Source organism: Mauremys reevesii, linkage group 12, assembly GCF_016161935.1.
Source record: "Mauremys reevesii isolate NIE-2019 linkage group 12, ASM1616193v1, whole genome shotgun sequence".
Classification (NCBI taxonomy): Eukaryota; Metazoa; Chordata; order Testudines; family Geoemydidae; genus Mauremys; species Mauremys reevesii.
This window is the reverse complement of record NC_052634.1, coordinates 26,407,209-26,421,721: the sequence shown is the minus strand read 5'-3', so window position 1 is coordinate 26,421,721 and position 14,513 is coordinate 26,407,209. Positions and strand designations below refer to the sequence as shown.

The window sequence follows — 14,513 nt, the reverse complement described above, 5'->3', positions numbered from 1 at the left end:
ACAGAGTGGTGCTGAGTAGAGTCATGCTGAGGTTGTGAGTTCAAACCTCACCTCCAGCACTAGTTTCCTTTAAGCAAATGGCTTCTGCCAATCATTTTGCCCTGCAGAAAATACAATCGCAGCTCAGAAGACACCGAGGTCCCCTTGCTTTACAGAAAGCAGGGCAGAGTCCACAGATCTACCAGGCTCTGCTCTCCACCAGCCGCCTGTGTCAGGAGAGGTCGAGCAGAGCTCAGAGCACTGCCCCCGACTCCCCGTCAGTCTTTGCTCCCCAAACCACCTGTGTGCTCACCCTCTTCGCTGTGAGACTCAAACCCTGCCTGGCTTTCTGTATGTTGGGTTTTTGTTGTCTGTCGTATTGATGTGCATGTGGGTCCTGTGTGATTTTGGTGGATGCCTTGCATAGTTTTGTGTGCGTGTGTATGATTTTTGCATGAATATTGTTTTTTGCTTAGTATTCTTTTGGTATGTGGGTTTTGTGTTTCCTGTTGTGGGCTTTTGCTGTATTTTTGGTGTGGATTTGTTCTTTCTATATTTTGTGTGGTTTTCCTTTTTGTTTATATGGTTCTGTGTGCTGTGCGGGTTTGGTTTTTGTTTATGTCTGTGTGGGCCTGTGCAGTGTGTGATTTTCTCCTTCTCTCTGTGTGTGTTTGTCTCTCTGTTTGTATCTTCATGTGTAAATTCACTGGAACTTTTCAAACTCTCCACAGCTTTGCCAATTTTCACCAGGAATTTTTCTCCATTAACAAATTCTCACTTGTTCCCTACCAGTTGGTGACCATTGCCCCAGGGGCCTGTCAGTCTCAGGGTCCTGATTTCCCATTGGCCCTTCCCCCTTCTATGGGGACTGGGGACGAGCCAACCAAAAACCCCACTAAGTTTTAGTAAAGGGCCAACAGTCCCTTACACAAGCCAGCCCTGTGAGAGTCATCAATGGCTGCAGAAAACCACACAAGCTGGTCCCATGGTGTAATGGGCAGCACTCAGGACTCTGAATCTTGCAAGCTGAGTTCAAATCTCAGTGTGACCTTTGGTTTGTGGTGAAGCCCTGGAGCTCACACTGCTCCACTTCCCTGTCTCCTGTTGGACAAGAATAAGTCTTTCCCTTCCTGCTGGGTGACTCAAGTGCTGTGGGGGGTCAGGGCTCTATAGCTGGTGCCTGAGGGTTGGGATTCTCATGGCTTCACCTGATGCCCACAAGTCTGGCACTTGCTGCTCTGCTTTTCCTCTTGCCCACCTGGCTCTTGAAGGAAGCAGGGTCAGGGCTCGGCAGGCTGGAGCCCAGCACTTCTCCTCCTCTGGGCACCTGGAGCAGAGGCAGCTGGTGCTGACAGCTCCAAGGGAAGGCTTAAAAGCCACAGAGCAACCGAGGGCAGGGCAAGAGGTGGGGAGAACCATGCCTATGAGTGGCCAGCAGACAGTCACAGAGACACCCAGCCAGGCTGCTCCCTGCAATGCCAAACCCCCACTGAAGGCCACCCTCAGGGCGGCTGCTGATGCTCTGTGGCCAATATCAGAAGACGGTAGGAAAGCAGGGCCAGCCCTCTGCTGGGGCCTCTCACCGCTCCCACTCATGGTGCTCACTTTGGCAGTGGAGCCGCCCATTTTTTTTGGCAAGTCAGGAATGGCAAAGGCGAGACTGGAAGCACCTGGGGCTCATGCCCCAGCCTTTGTGACGCCCAACCCCCAACTCCTTCCCAAGCTCTAGCTGCAGCCAGAGCATTGGCCTGAGCGGCCAAGAAGAGGTTCCAGCCCTGAAGGGAGCAGGACTTGCAGCACAAAGTGAGCACAACCACGAGGGGACTCAAATCCTGAATCATCCGATCCACAAGGAGATGCCTTATCCTTTAGGCCACATGATGAGGGGGTCTAAACACTTCTTTGGAAAAGCCGGACACTGTGTTTCTCAGGTCATCTACTGAGGGGGGCTGAGACTCTCTGGGCACAAGAAGTTAAGTCCCAGCGACATGTGAGACTTAATTGTATGGGGCCAGGTGCAGGGCTTTGGCAGGGAGGCTCGGGCATGGGGGATTGAGGTGCAGCGGATGGACCGGCTGTCTGGGCACAGAGATTTAGTCTCCCTGAGGAGGAGGAGGAATCCTGCTGACAGGCAGTGGCTGTGCAGAAAAAGAGGAGGGGTTCCTGGGACTTTTTTTGCCTCTCTTTTGCCTGCCTGCTCACTCTTGTGGTGAATGGTGAAGTTGTTTCCTACTAAGCCCAGGTAGCTCAGTTGGTAAAGCATAAGGCTCTTAATTTGAGGGTCCAGGGTTCAAGACCCTGTCTGGGTGCTCAGCTTTTAAGTTGCCTTGTGTGCCAGGAGCCAAACTCTGTTCACAGCCACACAGGGATTCCCAGAAGCTGTGGCCATTTCCTGGAAAGGTTCCTTTCCTTAGCAATCAGGAGAGAGGCCACATCTGCGGGTGCAGATAGCGCAGTCTCTGGCTGGCAGGAAGGGCTGTGGGGCCAGGTGCTGAGACAGCCCAGAGGGGGAGCAGCAGAGATGAGGGGAAGAGAGACAGAGAAGCAATGAGGACAGAGCACAAGTGTACAGGGGGCATCTGGTCTGGCTATTGTGGGGAACTTGCCTGGTTTATACACGACCCTGGTGGAATTGGCTGTAGAAAGGATCTGAGTCCCCACCCCCTTACCCAGAGGCTGCCTGACCTCGAGGACTGTTAGGATACAGATATTCAGGCCTGTCTGCAAAGGCCTGTACTGTAAGAATTTAGGTGTATTTTTATCACTTAGCTAGTTATAAAGATATAAAAGAAAGAATAAAAAATCACTGTCTGTCTGTGTAATGGCCTTCTCTTACTGTGACAGTCTGAGGCCTGGTTCTTCGGCTAAGCAGCAAAGGCAGCCATAAGCTGGGAAGTGTCTGGTCACATTCACACATTCCCACCTAGTCACATTGAAATAAGGTGTGATTGGGCTGTTAGGAATACAATCCTGTCCTGATATTCCATCACCTCCAGAGAAAGGGAAACTTAGTTTGGTAGCATCCTGTCTGGCAAGAACTCACTTATCAATAGACACAGCTGGAAAACCCTTATGTCTGTATAGATGTAGTTGTGAAATCCTCCCTTCTGTATTGTTTTGTATGTTTATTTGCATGGTCTCTGTCTGGGTCTGTGATTGTTTCTGTTTGCTGTATAATTAATTTTGTTGGGTGTAACCAGTGAAGGTGGTGGAATATAACCATGTTACAGTATATTAGGACTGGTTAGTCTGGAGAAGGAGTGAGGGTGCCAGGCGGCGCGGCGGTCGGGGCCGCGTGGTGAGTGCTCCGCTGAAGCGCTGGCCGCCCCTCTTCTCTCTCCCCCCGCTCCCTCCCCTTCCCCCCCACTAGACCGGGCGCGCACTCTGCAGCACAGGGAGTCCACTGGCTCCGGCCGCCCTGTGGGGTTTTTTGTTTTGTTTTTACCCTGCTTTGCCGGCCGCGCCGTTGTTTTCCTCCCCGCCCCGTGCTTTGCTGCTCCAGCCCTGCCATTTTTGTGTTGCCCCCCCCACTTTGCCACTCCAGCCGCACCGTGACCCCCCCGCTTTGTCGCTCCAGCTGTGCCATGTCCCCCCCACTTTGCCGCTCGAGCCGTGCCGTTTCCCCCCCCTGTTTTGTTGCTACGGTGGCCCCACCCCATTTTTTTTTGCTTGGGGTGGCAAAAAAGCCAGAGCCGGCCCTGCCCACACCTGACTCCCTGCCATCTCTACCGGGGCCTGACAAGCTTTGCTTGTGTTTGGATTCTGCAAAGCAGAGGAGCAGGTGAGGTTTTCCTTGGAAGTTGTGTGTGAGTGAATCTTTGGCCAGGTCTGCACTACAAAGTTGTTTCAGCAGAATTATATTGCTCAGGTGTGTGAAAAACACACAACGCTCTCTCGGTCGGTAGGTTGTGACTGGTGTACACACTGCAATGCCACGTCTGGCAACAAAACTGCCCTGTTTTACTGACAAAATAAAACAACTTCGATGAGAGGTCTAGAGCTTTTTGCAGCAAACTTAAAGTGACAGAGTGTCAGTGTAGATGCTGCTGTTCATTATATCACCATAACTGGCCTCCTCCAGTATCCCACAATGCCCGCCGTGAACTCGCCTGCCCTGCATTCCTGCTACAGAGCCATGGGCCCCTCCCCTTTCATCGCTCTGGGAAGTTCTGACAGCTGAGCCTGCTGCTCTGCTCCAGCAGCCAGGAGCAAATCACTGCCGTGGATGCTGCTCTCTCCCGCCCTGCGAACACAGAACAGGGTGGTGGGAACTTCCTTACATGGTGGGGGCACCTGCATCCGAACTGTGACACCCCATGACACCCCTTCCCTCGAGGAGGCTCTTACCTTCTAAACAGGGACGGCTGTTTTCTAGTAAAATCACTAAAAGGGAAGGAGAAAACTCGAAAGAGGTTCCTCCTGGCGCCACGTCCGTGAACCCAAATACTCTCTCAGTCCTCAAAGAGAGACCTGGAGAAGGAGACTTGCTGAAGCAAAGCCACAGGGTCTCTGAGGTTTCCTGGCCCTCACCCCTGTCCTGCCTGGCTGATGTCAGCATCTCTCTGTGAGGTCACCAACTCCCACCACCTTGACCAATAGTCTGAGGTCCTGCAAAAGGCCTTTGTGATGTCACTGCCACACCCTCCCTTGCTGGGCTAATGTCCTGCCCTGGCCAGGCACTTTGGAGGTTTGAGCTACTCCCTGTGGATCACCCCACTCAAGGAGCGTTCGTTCTAGGCAGCAAGCCGGCTAGACAGGAAAACATCAGACGCTGCTCCCAATGTTACACTCAGTTTTTCAGAAATTAGTCGACTTTATGGCCAGAAGAGACCATTAGAGCATCTAATCTGACCCCCTGCATATCACAGGCCTCCTGTATGACACAATAGCTACTTTTGGGGCAAACACATTCCAGAAAGGCAGCTAGTCTTCATTAAATGACATCAAGAGATGAAGAATCCACCACTTTCCTTGGTAGCTTGTTCCTGTGGTGAATCATCCTCGCTGTTGAATATTTGTGCCTTAGTTGTAATATGAATTTGTCTCTTTTCACCTTCCAGCTATTGGGTCTTGTTATGCCTTTCTCTGCGAGATTAAAGAGCCCTTTCATACCCAATCTTTTCTCTCCATTAAGGCACTTCAACACTTCAATGGAGTCACTTTTCATTCATGAAGGACCCCCCGCCGCCGAATTGCCGCTGAAGACCCAGAGTGGAAGAATCTCCGGAGGCCAGGACCCCACGAGAGTTTTCCAGAGCTCCCAGAGTTAGTGAATGACCCGCCCAGGAGCCCAAAAACTCTTGTGGGGCCCATGGGACCAGGGCAAATTGCCCCACTTACTCCACCATCTGGGCGGCCCTGATGGGACCTGGAGCTACTGTTATTTCAGGAGTCCTGTGAGACCTCAGCTGGTTGGTTTGCACTCTGCTCTTGGGACTCTCTCTCCTCCTCCCTCTCTGCTGCTCTCCTCCCCTAGACATTGAACCCAGCCCTTGCTGCTGCCAACACCAACTGGCAGAAGGGCCTCTAAGTCCCCTGCCTGAGGGGAGGCCAATGCATGTGGTCGGCCATAAGCAATATGATATTTTCTGTCTTATTCTCTATCCCTTTCTTAATGATTCCCAAGATTCTCTTTGCTTTTTTGCCCGTCGTTGCACACTGAGCGGATGTTTTCAGAGAACTATCCGCAGTGACTACAAAATCCCACACTTGAGTGGGAACAACTATTTTTGGCATCGACATTTTATATGTATAGTTGGGATTATGTTTTCCAATGTGCATCACTTTGCATTTATCAACAAATCTGTCATTTTGTTGCCCTTTCACCCAGTTTTGTGAGCTCTTTTAGTAACTCTTCGCAGGCTGCTTTGGACTTAACTTTCCTGAGAAGTTTTGGATCATCTGCAAATTTAGCCACCTCACTGTTTACCCCTTTTTCCAGATCATTTATGAATATGTTGAATAGTACTTGTCCCAGACCCCCTGGGGGGCACCACTATTGACCTCTCTGCATTTTGAAAACTGATCATTTATTCCTACCTTGTAATCAGTTATTTACCCATGAGAGGACCTTCCCTCTCATCCCATGAGAGTGTAATAGAGCAGAATAGGGCTTCCTTGGGTGTGGGCGTGAATTGACAATATATCAGGGGGTTGTGCACATTTATTGTCCTGGTGAAAAAGTGTGTCTGATACTCAGTCTTTGCTGCTCCTGCCAGCTGTGACTGCTGAGGACATTTTCCTTCTCTAATCCGGGGTCTCTCTTCTGCCAGATTCTCAAAAAGTCAGGCCCCCTGCAGACTATGGCAGAGCAGTTTGGTAATAGGCTGCAGGACTCACCATGTAAGAATGTAGCTGCTGTAGCACCTTGACTGTCCATGGGCCAAATCTTGCAGCCCTGGATAACCTCCCACTGATGGCAATGGGAATTGAGCCTTTGTAACTAGCTGCTGGTACCTGAGGTCTCAGCTATGGATTAAACTGATGGCAAACACAGCTTCAGCCAAAGAAGAGAAGGATATAAAGAGCAAAGCCAGCCCTGGGGAGCTGCTGCAGTCCCATCACCACAGCTGGAAGGGAGAAGACGAAAAACTCCCTAAAGTGCTGGGAGCAGCCCCGAGAAAAGGAAGTTTGTCAGTGAGATCAGTAGCAATAACTGTGAAATGACGGAGTGCTTTCTCCTCTGTGCCGACATAGCTGAATTGTGTTACTTTACTGTGAGAATAAGCTTTAAAATATCCTGCTCTAATTTCAGGATGGGTCTGTAACCATAACTGGACTCTGTGGGAAGTGGCCTCTGGATAGTGATCTTTGGGCAGAGCTGGCTGAAGAGCCTTCCTACTCACCAGGAGATCCTGGCTTGACCTGCTAGTTCTTCCTTGCTGAACCTAGTTTGTCTGTCAGGCTCCTTTCTTTTATTTCTTCTAATGAAAAGAAAAGACCTCACTGCACAATCCTTGTAAGTGCTTGTTCAAGACACAGAGACCCTTCCTTGCTAAGTCTTGGAAAGTGTTATGGTAAATCCGGAGCTGATGGAAAGGTTACCATGACTCAGAGTTGAGCTGAAGCTGCTGTGACTGAAACACAGAGAATATTTAAAAATAAACGATACAAAGTGTTTGAAGGCCAGTTATTGTGGCATTGGGGTAACATACAGGTTGTAGGGGATGTTAGCGTTTTGGTATTGGACGGCATATACATATACACAGTCTGTCATGTCCCCAATGCGGGGTATACGGTGGGTGAGTTCAAGGTACAGCCAGCAAGCAGTGAGGGCACATCACTCATACAAACAGGTTATGGATAGTCGTGGGCATGAATAAATGAGCGGACTGGGTAATGATGATAGGATGACCTTCACAGGGCAGAGTTCAGTTTGGTTGTTTCAGGGCTCAGGGGATAAAGTCCAACAGGGGAAGTTTACAGGTCTCTTCCCCCTTGTGGGTGCATGAAGTCACGCCAGCTCACTCTTGGTATTGACGGTGGCCGGTGACGTGCTCTGTGTAAATGTCAGTATCTGATCACAGCAGCTTGTGGGAGAAATGCATGTTAGAAGCCCTCTGTCAGCTCAGCTGTGGCTTTCTGTGCACTGAGCCAGCCTGCTCAAGGTCTGCAAGTCTTGAGGGAAATGGGGAACATTTTTACTTTGGAATTTGAAGGTGTAGTCTTGGACCATCAAGTGGAGTGGTTGCAGAGGGCCTGCTGGGAAGGCACCATGGCTTAGTAGGCTAAGGCACCTATCTAGTAAACAGGAGATCCTGGGTTCAACTCCCAGTGGTGCCTTGTTCTATAGCTTTTTGTCTCCTCTGCTCACATTTTCCTGTGTCTTCCTAGGAAACAGAAGAGACCTCCCTTGACAATCCAAGTAATTGCTTGTGAAGGAAAAGGCTTCTTTCCAACGGAGCATTGGAGAGAATCAAATCCTCAGTCTGGTGTTGATGAAAAGGCTATTGGCATTGGCAAGGAGGTTGCTTCCGCTGCAATTTGCTGTGACAGGAGACCCTGTGTTGTGCAGCCATGCAATTCACTGGGGATATCTGTGCACAGAGCCCCTTCTAGAGGGTTCTCTGCAGGGCTTGCAGGAAATGGAGAATGACTGTCCTTTCACTTTTCATGTTATTGTTGATGAAAAATGGAGCAGTTCGGGGAGAAGTCCCAGAGCGTGGCACCATGGCAGAGCCTGCCAAGAGAGCTGCTGGATAAAGAGCAGATTCAGGATCCAGCATCCAGTGCTGCCTTGCTGAACGTGCCTCCTCTTGTCCCCTTTTGGTCAATCTTTTTTGTTAACGGAGAAGCCCGACTCTGGCTAGCCATACAAATGCTTGCAACAGAAACGGGTCTTTTTGCTGACAACTGTCAAAAGGAGGCTTTGGATAAACATGGAAACAAGGTCAAGGTCACTGAAACTCATCTTGCATGTGCAGCTGTTGAAGCTACAAGGCAGAGCACTAAGCACAGTATTACCACGGCTGGTCACAGCAGGATCTCTGTGTGGGGGGATCCGTGGGGTACAATCCCAAACTGTGGAACTGCTCTGTCCTCTTATCTCTTCAGCCTGGGCTGTGTCTTACAATGCTGCAGTAGTGACAAGCAGCAAAACCCCCTCCATGTGCTGTGATCACTCAGCCACCAACATGCAGCAATGCACCCAACTAAGTTGCATGAATGCTCTATAAGCCACTCCTCAATTATACATAGAGAGACACAAGAATATCTTCCTCAGCCCTCAGCCTTTAACCTCAGAAATGTACAGTCTTACACTGAACAAAACCTCTTGAAACGTTCAAGCTCCGTATTTAATTCACCACTTAATCAAAAAGAAAGTGAACATGCACCAGCCTTTTTAATCTGAACAGCTTTCCCAAGCACTTTGGACAATTTCACAAGTAAGTATAAAACATTAAAATAAGTTTATTAACTACAGAAAGATAGATTATAAGTGATTATAAGTGTTAGGCAGAGAGGTCAACAACTGTTTCTCTGTATGTCACAGCCCCCATACCGTCGACCCCGGTGGTGATTTCCCCATGTTACAAAAGCTGGCTGGCCTGACACTTAACCCCTCTGTGGAGTGTGGCGGGGGCTGCAGCTCACCCACTGTGGGGCAGGAGGGCCCAGGTGTGGGGCACTGGGCTCCGATGCACCTGGAGAGCAGCTCAGGTGAGGCAGGGCAGGGCGTGTGGTGTCCGTTCTGTGTTGCCTGGTGCTGGGCCAGTGCACAATCCCCAGCCACGCCGCACAGCGCGCCCCGAGAGGGGACAGGGGGCCAAGCAGACGATCCAGCACGAGGGGGAGAGGATGTGTGGTTGGGGGGAGGAAAAGCCTTGGGCTGCACTGGGGGAGTGCAGAGCAGGAGTGACACCCCAAAAACCTGCAGGAAAGGGATGGACAGGTGGGGTGGGTGGATAGAAGAGGCAGCAGGACTAAAATCTAAAAGGGGAGTGTGGGATCTAGTGGTCAGAACGGGGGAGGGGAGTTGGTGGTCAGAATTCCTGGGTTCTATCTCCAGCCCTGGGAGGAGTGGGGTCCAGTGGTTAGAGGTGTGTCGGGGGAGCCAGGACTCCTGGTTCTCTCCTGGCTCTGACTCTCTTGTGCAATCCGCGGCAGTTACCCAACTCACCAGCGTGTGGGAGCGAGGGCTGGGACTGCTGTGACACAGCCCAGAGTCCCGTACTGCCCCTTTGTTACCCAACCGGCAGGTGGGGAGGGCCTGGGAGACCCGCTAAGAAAGGCGCTCTGGTGGGTCTGTGTGTGGTCACGCTGCCCCGGCTGGATAGACCCCTCTAGGTCAGAACCAGTCTCAGCCCAGGTCAGACCCTGGGAGCCCAGCCCCCTCTGTCGCCATGGCCATGTCTATTGGTCTCCTGGAAAGGTCCCTTCTCATGGGTAGCTGTCCAGTGGCAGTGAGTTCCACAGGCCTCGGCACAGGCTGTGTGGGGCAGGAGGTCCTTGTGTTGGGAGCAGTGGAGGAACTGTGTGCGGTCGTGTCTCTGAGCACAACTGCGAATATTCTGTGTGTGTGTGTGTGATTGTGAGTGTGGCTGGGGTGTGATTGTTTGTCTCTTTGGGGGTTGGGCTAGCATGCCCATCTGGGTGTGTTGTGTGTGAGTGTTCTTGGGACTGAGAGTCCCTTTGTGCATCAATGTGTGTGTGTGTGTCACTTGCTGCAGGATACAAAATCCTGCAAAGCCACCACACGTGTACACACACACACACACACACACACACACAGAGCAGGGCTCAGCCACACCAGCAGAGGGCAGCAGGGACACACACGTCTCTCCTGGGCCAGCTTGACAATTTCCCATCACGACCCGGCACAGTGCTGGTGCCCACACACCGGGTGGGCAGTAACTGAGCAGAGTGGGGGCAGATGTGCTGGATTCAGAAGGAAGCACTTTGGGAAAATCAGTCGAGGCCCTTAGCAGAGCTGGGACACAGACCCAGTGACCCCTGCACCACCCTGGGAGGGGAGTGGGGTCGAGTGGTCAGAGCAGGAGGGGGCTGGGCACCAGGACCCTGGGTTCTATCCTGGCTCTGGGAGTGGAGGGGTCTAGAGCAGGGGGACTGGGAGCCAGGACTCCTGGGTTCCATAGGGGAGACTGTTTTATCCTGGGCCCTCCCTAGAGATCCCAGCCCAGACCCTAGTGGAGAGTGAGTGGAGCGGGGGTTGCTCTCCCACTTCAGAAACATGATTCAACCTCCTCCACCATGGGCTGTGACATCATGGACCCTCCCTCCCCAGGCAGACAGTAGAAGCCCCGCCCACCAGAGAATGTGGGGTCTAGTTGCACCCACAACAATCCCACTCATGGTTGCAAACCCCACATCCCCACAAACCACTGCTAGGACAGGATCTGCTGTTTTCTTTCCACCACGAGCTGCTCCTCGCCAGGCACCACACCCCATTCACACGCCTTTGGTCACTATGCAGCTCAGTAGCAATCACTGCCCGGCGACTCCGGTGCAGGCACCCACAGCACGAACTCCCACACCGGATTCTGTCCACACGCAGAGAATTCTCTCCGCCGGCTCCTTCGGTTCCTCTCGCTGCTCCCGTCCTGCCGCCAGACACTGCTCATCTGCATAGCCCCGCCCATGGACACGTGACACCTTCTGTCGTTTTGGTCTCTAGCGAATGAGCCGCCTGCAGAGAGTGAACACGTCAGCGCACGTCACAGCCCCAGCGCGACGTCACAGCCGCCGGGCGGGATTGTCCAGAGCCCGCGCTGGGGCGGGGCTTCAGGGAGAGACCCAGCCCCACAGACAGCCTGGGGCAGGAGATATTGGGGAGGGATGAGGGGATGGGGAGAAGGGGGAGGGGAGAGACCCAGCCCCATAGACAGCCTGGGGCAGGGAGATATTGGGGCCAGAGGGGAGAAGGGGGTTGGCAGAGACCCAGCCCGGGTGCAGGGGAAATGGGGTGGGGTGGAGGGAGACATGTGGGGTGGGGGTGGGGTGTGAAATGCTGGTCCAGGGAAACTGAGTCACTCCCAGGACATCGTGTGCAGGGGAGAGCACAGGCAGGGAGAGAGCCCCAGCCCCAGCCCCACAGAGCCCCAGAGGGATATTGGGGCAGGGAGGGGATGGAGGGGGAGAAACCCAGCCCCATAGACCCCTAGAGGCAGTGGGACATAGGGGTAGGAGAGGGGATGGCAGAGGAGAGACCCATCTCCATAGACCCCAGAGGCAGGAAATGAGGGGAGAAGGGGGAGGGAGGATCCAGCCATATAGACCTGTAGGGGCAGGGAGATATTGGGGTAGGAGGAGAGAAGGGGGTTAGCAGAGACCCAGCCTGGGGTGCAGGGGAAATGGGGTGGTTTGGAGGAACTGGGGAGGAGAAGAGACACAGGGCAGGACACATGGTGGACAGGGAAACTGACTCACTCCCAATACATGCAGGGCAGGGCGAGGCAGATCTGCTGGTCCCAGGCAATTTCGGGGGTTCTGATTCCCACTCAGCCGGGGGCTCCTCTGGGCTGAGGAGCCCTGGGGTAGGGCGGGTGCAGGTGCTGTGTGTGTGTCAGGCTGGGGAGCTGCCTGGGCAGAGGGGCTGAACCAGGGGCGGCTCCAGGCACCAGCACACCAAGCGCCTGGTTGGGGAGGCAAGCTGCAGGGGGCTCTGCTGGTCACCTCGAGGGCAGCAGGCCCTCCCCCACTCTACCCCACTCTACCCCCTCCTCCCAGAGCTGGGGAGAACCCAGGAGTCCTGGCTCAGCCCTGCCCCTCCTCCGGCTCCTGAGGTGAACTCGCCTGTTCCGGGGTCTTGGCCCGGCCCTGCCCCCCCGCAGCCGCGCCCCCAGGGCCCCCCCTTCTGCCTGCTTCTCCCTTGGCCTCGTCTCTCCCCACTCAGGGGTCGCGGCTGTTGGATGGAGGGGAGCGTTGTGTAATGGAGATTCAGTCCTGCCTGGAATATCATAGCAGTCGGAGGCTGCCTGCCCCTCCATCCTTGAGCTCTGCTTGCAGAGGCATTAAAGTCAGTGTTGTTTCAAATTCGTGCTTTCTTTATTACGTCATCACACAAATGGGGGATAACTGCCACGGTAGCTGAGGAGGGGTGAGGGAGGAGGGAAGTAATAGGTGGAGTTTTGCAGGGACACCCCCTAGAATGACATGCAACTCATCATTGCTGTGGGATGTCTGGGGCTCTGATCCAGAGCAGCTGTTTGCCTCTATAGTTCTTTAGTAGGCTTGCCCGATAGTCCAGACAGGACTGACTCTCCTTTAGACAAAACTTAAAGAACAGAATGATCTGGGAGTCATTCCCATTTTGTCCATGCACCTCTGGTCAATCTCACTGAGACTGGCTAAGAGCACTTAGAACAGCAGCAGATGACACAGTGTAACTGTCATGGTCAACTTGCAAACCAGCAGATTTAAATTTTATTAGAGAATATTTAAAATAAACGATACAAAGTGTTTGATGCGTCAGTTATTGTGTCATTGGGGGTAACATACAGATTGTGGGGGGATGTTAACGTTTTGGTGTTAGGCAGCACATACATATACATAGTCTGTCATGTCCCCAATGCGGGGTATACGGTGGGTCAGTTCAAGGTACAGCCAGCAAACAGTGAGGGTACATCACTCATACAAACAGGTTACAGATAGTCATGGGCACGAATAAGCGGGCTGAGTAATGGGGTTGGGACGACCCTCACATGGTGGAGTACAGTTTGAGTGGGTTTGGGGCTTAGGATGAGTCCAACGGGGGTCCACGGTCTCGTCCCCTTCGTGTGCACAGAGTCACGCCACTCACTCCTGGTATTGGCGTGGCCGTGATGTGCTCCTGTAAATGTCTCTGGACCAGCGGATAGTGTCCGAGACCATTAGGGCGCTCTCATGAGTTGAGCGTAGCGACGGCCCACCCCACAGGTCCGCAGCACGCTGCTCATTGCAAGGGTCCCAGGCGCCCAGGGCCCCAGCAGCACGATCAGGCATCGTGCAGACCTCGTGAGCCCTTTGACCGCAAGGTGTCCGCCAAGGGGGCATATTTTTCAAGCTCGAGGGCTCGGGCCTCGCGGGAAGGCCGGGTCCTATTCTCGAACGGGATCGGCCACGTCGACGAGGATGATCTTTTTCCGGTCCTCATCCGTGATGACGATGTCCGGGCGCAGCAGGCTGTCGCTGCCGGGAATGGCGCGGTTGACGGTGATCTCTCCCAGGTGCGGGGCGATGGCCTTCACCAGGCGGTCCTGGACGGCGTTGTGGCGCCAGCCTGCCAGGCTCTGCCGTGGGGCCTGCAGCTGCACAGGACGTGGGGCAAGGTCTCCATGGCGAGCCACACTTCCGCAGCGTTTGTCCTGGTTCCCGTGGCGGACAGCTCCGCTGAGAGGACGCAGTTCAGCCGGGCGCGGTGTATGAACCGCCAGTCGGGCGAATCGGGTGAAGCTGCTCGCGGGAGGAAGTGGTTGCTGGAGTCCCACTTGCTGGTCACCTCAGCTCCTCCACCCTGGTCAGGTTTCTTCAGGGTGTCCACGTAGAGCGTGGATGGCAGAAAGCGCTTCAGGGTCTTCTCCAGCATGCCTCTGGCTCCAGGGCTGACGATGGTGTTGTTCCATCCTCCGCTCCATCCAAGCGGTACCAGGACTCTGGCTCTCGCCGATCCTCGCTCCATACTCCAGCGGCAGCCCAGTCGCTTTCCCAGTCGGGCGGGTGGCGTTGCGGGCGCTGGGACCAAAGCGAGGCGACACGCCCTGAACCGGCCGAATTCTCCATCCAGGAGAGCCGTTCAGGAAGGCGGCCACATCTTGGCCGGAGGGGGATCGGCGTGATACGCCAGCGATGGCCCGGCGCCAGAGGCGCGTCGCCGCGCATGTTCTTGACCATGGCGTCCGGGCACGTCAGGAGGCGGAAGGGGCGCGGCGTGACGCATCGCGATGTCACACAGGAGTCTCCCATGCTGAGGACGTTAGGCGGCGCCCCACGTGTCGGTGGTGGGCGATGTATACGAACCGTTGCTGGAATTCCGGGGTAGGGACAGCCACTTCTTAACCACCAGAAGGCCGGATGTTATTTGTCTCGCCTTGTTGAGG

General features: G+C 53.8%; 1 non-coding gene across 1 annotated transcript; it reads left to right on the top strand.

Moving 5' to 3' along the window:
* Window positions 1–7,687: 7,687 nt before the first annotated feature.
* TRNAT-AGU lies at window positions 7,688–7,761 on the top strand. The gene has a single exon. It is a non-coding gene; the product is annotated as a tRNA-Thr (tRNA).
* Window positions 7,762–14,513: the final 6,752 nt, after the last annotated feature.